A 6,093-nucleotide genomic window follows, 5' to 3' on the forward strand; every position below is an offset into this window, starting at 1 on the left:
CTTATATCTTTTGAACGCAAAAGGGGGAAATATTCAAAAGGTGTATGCGGTACCGTGGATCTCCGTCCGTGAATCATGAAAACAAAAAATAATAAAGGATTTCAACTTGGCCTATGCCAGTGCTGTGCTTGCTCTCTCAACTTCTCGTCATCTGGTTACACTCTCGTTTCTTGCCTGTTTTAGCTAACGCGTCAGGATGCGGAAGCATGTTTCAGATTTCACTCTCTTAAGCCCCCACCTGTGCACTAAACATGGTAACGATCGTTGTAATTGCGGCGCATTGATTAGGTCACCTGGTCCAACGGCCGCTAAAGGAGGGTGACCACCAAAAGGAGCTGGAGCCGGAGCCTGCTGTCCTACCACCACCGTTAGGTCAGTTTGCGGAAGATTCGCTCGGAGATCTTGCTTTGAATGCGCGATGGCAACGCGAGGGCCGGGAACAAAACTAGCTATAGCTATGCTTTGCCTGGATATCCGCCTAAGGTTTCGTTCGGTTTGCAGGGGAATAATTCCAAGCCAACAGTTTCTTCAATAATTTATACTAGTATGGAACTGTTCTTGGCCTGGAACGACCTGGAACCTCCTAACCGAACGGGGCCTAAAGGTCATCGAAGGCGGTGGGGAGAGGGGAGATACATCAACTCAACTAGACGCAGAGGCAGAGGCCAAAAATTTTGGACTCGGCAACAAACCGGATGGACCAGGACCAGGCACCGGCGCACCGGCACGGAGGATGATGGGTACGTGACGTCCCTCCCAGGAGGACCACCTCCTGTTTCACTGTTCCTCTCCTCGTGCGATACACCGCTTTCCAATACCAATTCTTGTTTTCGCCATCATCACCTTGTTGGTTCTTCCTTCTCTCATGCCTCGCTCTTAAGCGCCCGTGTGTTTGTTTTTGTGCTTCGGAAGGATCGGACGTTCCGTGGTTCAGAGCCGGGAGTTTTCGAGCATCGCACAGGCAGCGTTCGCCGTCCACAGGGGAGTCAGGGACACAGCACAGTGGAGTAGGAGTGTCAGATTGTTTGTGGAGACTGAGGAATGGCGACTGCTGTCGGAATATCTACACGAGAGTAGACGCAACTCCGGCCTGGAGATGGGAAATTTCCGCATTGGTACTAGGACGAACAAGTCCGACGCGACGCGGTTTCACTCTCACAACGGCGGGCGAAGCAGAAGCTGCGGCGGAGGCCGGTTAGCCGATCGGGATCCGTCGCCTGGACCACCCCCCACGCGCGACGGCGACGGCGGCGTCCGATCCGACGTGTGATAAGGCGCGCGGACCGCGACGGCCGCGCTTGGCGCCGAGGGCTCGCCGGGGCTGGCTGGGCCCCCATATCCCCACGAGGCCACGAGACCGGGCGTGGGCCGCCCGCATAACTCGCGTACGGCCAATGGACCGACGCCGATGGCCGGCCGGGTGGTCCAAAATCCAAATGCTCGGCGGAGGACCGCCGCTCTGATCCGACTGCATCGGCAGGAAAGGGGATGGCTACGTGTTGCCAGTTCAGAGCCGTTACGTGTCGCTTCTCCAGGCTTGACGTCTCATTACTTAACTGCCCTGATTAATTAAATGATGCCAATGCAATCCAACCATATCATGTCCTCGGAGGAGTCCACCTGATTGAGATGGAGCGCAGCGCAGCTATAGTACCACTGTACTGTGCTAGTAGCAGTACCATTGATGTGAAGTGATGATTTCCACCTGCATAAGCGCGCATTCAGGACTTGTAAGATACATATGGTGGGTGATGGTTTCACTAGTTATATTGTCATTGCAGTTTGTCAAACGGACGTGTGCAAAATTAGGCCCTGTTCGTACGTCACAACTTGCTCGGAAACTTCTAAATTTTTTACCACAGCCTCTACATACGATGACACGACACCTCGACAAGTTTCGTGATTTTCGGACTTTGTTTGCATTTTATATAATTAAAAAACACTTTTTAACAAGTTGGTGGCCATGTTTCGTGAAACAGATGTTCGAAATTTCACGAATGTCCCTGCACACGGCCTCAAAATACACTCAAAAACATGAATACCATTTTTTGAATCGCTAAATTCCAATATTTCATGCACCTGCAGTTCAAATTTACTTTTTCGAGAAAAATTCAAGTAAACATAAAAAATTAAAAAAATATACCAAAAAGTCATAGAAAAGTTCCAAATTGGAACATGTGCTTCAAGGTACTGTATAAATGCCACAGAAAAAATTTGAAAACAAAAAAATAAAAATAAAAATACTTTGCCATGTGTCGGAATTGGCACTCGGCAAAGGAACCTCTTTGCCGAGTGCCAGGCTTGCAGCACTCGGCAAAGAATATTCAGAATTTTTTTTTCATCTTTCGGATTAAAAGAACCCCCTGAATTTCTTTGCCAAGTGCCCGCATCTCGGCACTCGGCAAAGGGCCGCCCCACTTAACCCTAGCGGGCCGGCCGACCCGCTCCCACTCTCCCTCTGACCTCCGCGCGCCCTGGCCCCGCCCCTCCGTCGCGGACCACCGGCGCCGCCGGACCTCCGCCGCGGCCGGCCCGCGCCCGGGTCTGCCCTCCCCGGCCGGTGGTGCGCCGCCCCGTCCCAGCCCCGCCCCGCCGCCGCCCGACCTCCGCCGCAGCTGGCCCCGCTCCACCACTGAACGTGGACCCGCCGGTGGTGCCCTGCCCCGGCTGCCCCCCGCCCTTGAACCACCGGAGTGGAGGAGAGGAGGAGCAGGGGAGTATATGAGAGAAGGGAGGTGGAGGAGAGGAGAAGGGAGAAGGAAGAAGGAGATGGGAGGAGAAGGAGAAGGGAGGAGGAAGGAGAAGGGAGGAGGAGGAGCCTCAGCCGCCGGCCACGCCCCTCGCCGTTCGTCCCCGCCCCTCGCTGGAGACGAAGGTGACCCCGACACCACGTCGCCTGACTCTACCGCCACCCAAGGTATAAAGCCCCCCCGGTTGTCGGCCTTCGTGCCTTGTATGTCATTGATGGCCTTCGTGCCGTATGTGGATGTGTGGGCCTTCGTGCCGTATATATGCTGTCGGCCATCGTGCCAGCCTTTTTCTTATAGGTTTTGGAAACCTCCCCGTACAGGGGAGGTTCTACAGAAATTTTTAACTTATAGTATTATAATTCTTCTTTTGCAGAGCAGGACCCGTCTGACGGGACCCGAAGTACGTAGGCGACCCCGATCGTCTTCGTCGGCGCTGCGGTCCTGCCTGCACAGCGTCGCCTCGCCACTGTCCCGCTAGCCTAATTCCACCGCCACCCTAGGTATAAATAACCTCTCTTCCTTATCGTTGTCGTAGATCGGTGTAACCCAGTTAGGCGTCTCCCATTCAAAACAGATACGGTTGGAGGTATGCGGATCTTCGCATATCTAAGACCGTATCTGTTTCAGATTGTTCACTTTTTTGGACAGCCCGCGGATACGTAGATGGGGTAGTTTCCATATTCTGCTTCAATTCGAGACAGAGTTTCGGCACCACCTCCCTGTTGTTCTCCGGATACACACTCTCCCTTCTAGGACGTGTATCGGGAGAACAACGGAGAGGTGCTGCTGAAATTCTGTCTTGGATCGGAGTAGAGCATGTAAACTAACCTCATCTACGCATCCGTAGGTGGGATTAGGACCTATCCTCACCCATTAGACAGTAGGCACGCCGTTCAGATGCAATTGGAGGCCCAGTGGGAGCAAGATCAGCAACAGATGGCCGAGATGATCAAGTTCATGCAGCAAATTGGCCAGCAACAAGGTTGGGCGATCCCACAGACGCTACTTGCTCTAGGTCCACCTCCACAATGTCCTGATTCTACCCCGATGAGTATAAGTACGAAGTTTTACTTTCTATGCTAAAACTTAGAGAAACCTAGTGAAACCTAGTGGTGGTGGTGGTGTGGTGGTGGTGGTCATGGTGGTGTGGTGGTCATGGTGGTGGTGTTGGTGTGGTGTTGGTGGTGGTGGTGGTGAAGTGTTGGTGGTGGCGGTGATGTGGTGGTGGTGGTGGTAGTGGCGGATATTTATCTTGCATATTTATCTCTTCTCTTGTCGTTCATGTGCAACCTCTTCTATTTTGTGCAGTATCAATCGGGGGCGGTGTCGAACCACCTCGGAGGGTCGCCAGGATCGCACGTTGGGCCATCCCAACCCGGAGCGTCGCCGTGAGCTTCAAATGGCAGCCGTTGTGATATAATGCACTTGTGAACTTTGTGAACTATGCTTGTGTGTTTGGACTTTGGACTTGGGAGCCGAGATTGTGATACTTGTATGCTATGTTTATGTTTGTGGTGGATTATGATATACATTTGTGTGATATATAGTTGTGTTATATATATATATATATATATATATATATATATATATATATATATATGATGTATATCTTGTTTGCAACGATGGAAGACTAAAAACAAAAAAATTGAATTTTTTCACTTCTTTGCCGAGTGTCATGACCATGACACTCGGCAAAGCTGGGAATCTGGGACACTAAGCTTCCCAGCTTTGCCGAGTGCCATGGGCAAGGCACTCGGCAAAGAAAATTAAAAAAAAACCTACTTTGCCGAGTGCCTACCTACAACACTCGGTAAAGAAAATCAAAAAAAAGAAAACAAGTTTTGCCGAGTGTCAGATACAGGCACTCGGCAAAGTATTTTTTTTTTAAAAATAAAAAACATATTTCTTTGCTGAGTGCCGACGCGTGGCACTCAGCAAAGGGACGGTCACCGTGACCTGGCCGTCACGGTGGCTTTTCTCTGCCGAGTGCCGTCGTGGCACTCGGGAAATCCTTTGTCGAGTGTCCGACATGCGACACTTGGCAAAGAAGCATTTGCCGTGAAGGGATATGCCGACAGCTCTTTATCGAGTACAGCATTCGGCAAAGGCTTTGCCAAGTGCAAAGCCTTCTTTGCCGAGTGTAATTGTACTCAGCAAAGCACGCGTCTGCTGTAGTGAATCATCAAGCTAGGACGTACAAACACCTCAAATGCGGTTGCGCTTTCTACAGCATAAGTTTCAACCATTCATGCATGTGTCCTACGGCACCACGAAACAACACACATGAGAAAATTGTGCCTGACAAGCCCATACGTATACTAGCTCTAAGAAACGAGACTAAACTTTGTCTAATCTAATTGTGCAAATATGGAATTAAACAACTTATTCCTCACCTCGAAAATATAAGTCATTTAGGTATACGTTCTCAGAGAAATAACATGCATGCATAGTACGTTATTCAAGGTGTGGTATTTAATTTTTGAAAAAAAAAGTAACTTCAAATGAAATGGACTACATGTACATGTTATGAAAATAGATTTTTCATGATGATAATTCGGTAACATCATTTAACATTATGATGTCAATCCTTGTGATCCTTTGTTCATTGACAGTTAAAACTAAAAAAGAGTAGTCCTTTACCGAACAGAATCTAATGCGACTGACCTGTGTTTGTATATATATAGTAAACTTTCGTCTCAGATTAGCACCCGTCTGCAAATCTCAAAGCACTGTGTGAGCAACTAGAAAAACATAGGAGCACATACGGAGATACAGTTGTCCATGGAAAGAGTTGAATGGTTTTTGTGAAAAACATATTTGTAACTTCTTTCATTCCAAAATATAAGTTCATTACATAAGTATTTTTATAAGGCCCTGCTTGGATCCTCAGAATTGAATTCATTTAATAATCATAATTTAGACACATATTAATTAAGCTAATATGATTGTATATGGATTATATTTGTATATTGTTGTTGGATATACGAGAGAGATATTTATGTGCTGCATTCCTACTGTAGGAGAGCGAGTTGAAGAGTGTGTTATAAGTTACAAAGTAGAAATATAGAATGGTGATCTATAGAATCAATTTCCATCTCCCACCCTGTGAATTTGAGATGGGCTTATAAACCTTGAAAAGTGATGGAATGTCAAATTCCAAGCCAAATAGCATAATTTATTAAGTAGATTCCAATTCTTCCAAATAAAAGATCCAAACTACCCGTAAGACTATTTAAATTTCATATAGATTGGCATTACTACATTTATCATAAAATTACCTTTACAATATTTAACTTGTTTCCTTTAAGGAAATACTCCGTCTAGTAGCCATTAGGACAACTTG

At 47.9% G+C, this 6,093-nt stretch overlaps 1 long non-coding RNA gene across 1 annotated transcript; it reads left to right on the forward strand.

The window, feature by feature from the left end:
- The first annotated feature begins 571 nt into the window (after window positions 1-571).
- On the forward strand, window positions 572-1,775 carry LOC136456131 (uncharacterized). Its single transcript, XR_010759353.1, has 2 exons — window positions 572-740; window positions 913-1,775. It is a non-coding gene; the product is annotated as an uncharacterized lncRNA (long non-coding RNA).
- The last annotated feature ends 4,318 nt before the right edge of the window (window positions 1,776-6,093 follow it).

Source organism: Miscanthus floridulus, chromosome 6, assembly GCF_019320115.1.
Source record: "Miscanthus floridulus cultivar M001 chromosome 6, ASM1932011v1, whole genome shotgun sequence".
NCBI classification, from domain to species: domain Eukaryota; kingdom Viridiplantae; phylum Streptophyta; class Magnoliopsida; order Poales; family Poaceae; genus Miscanthus; species Miscanthus floridulus.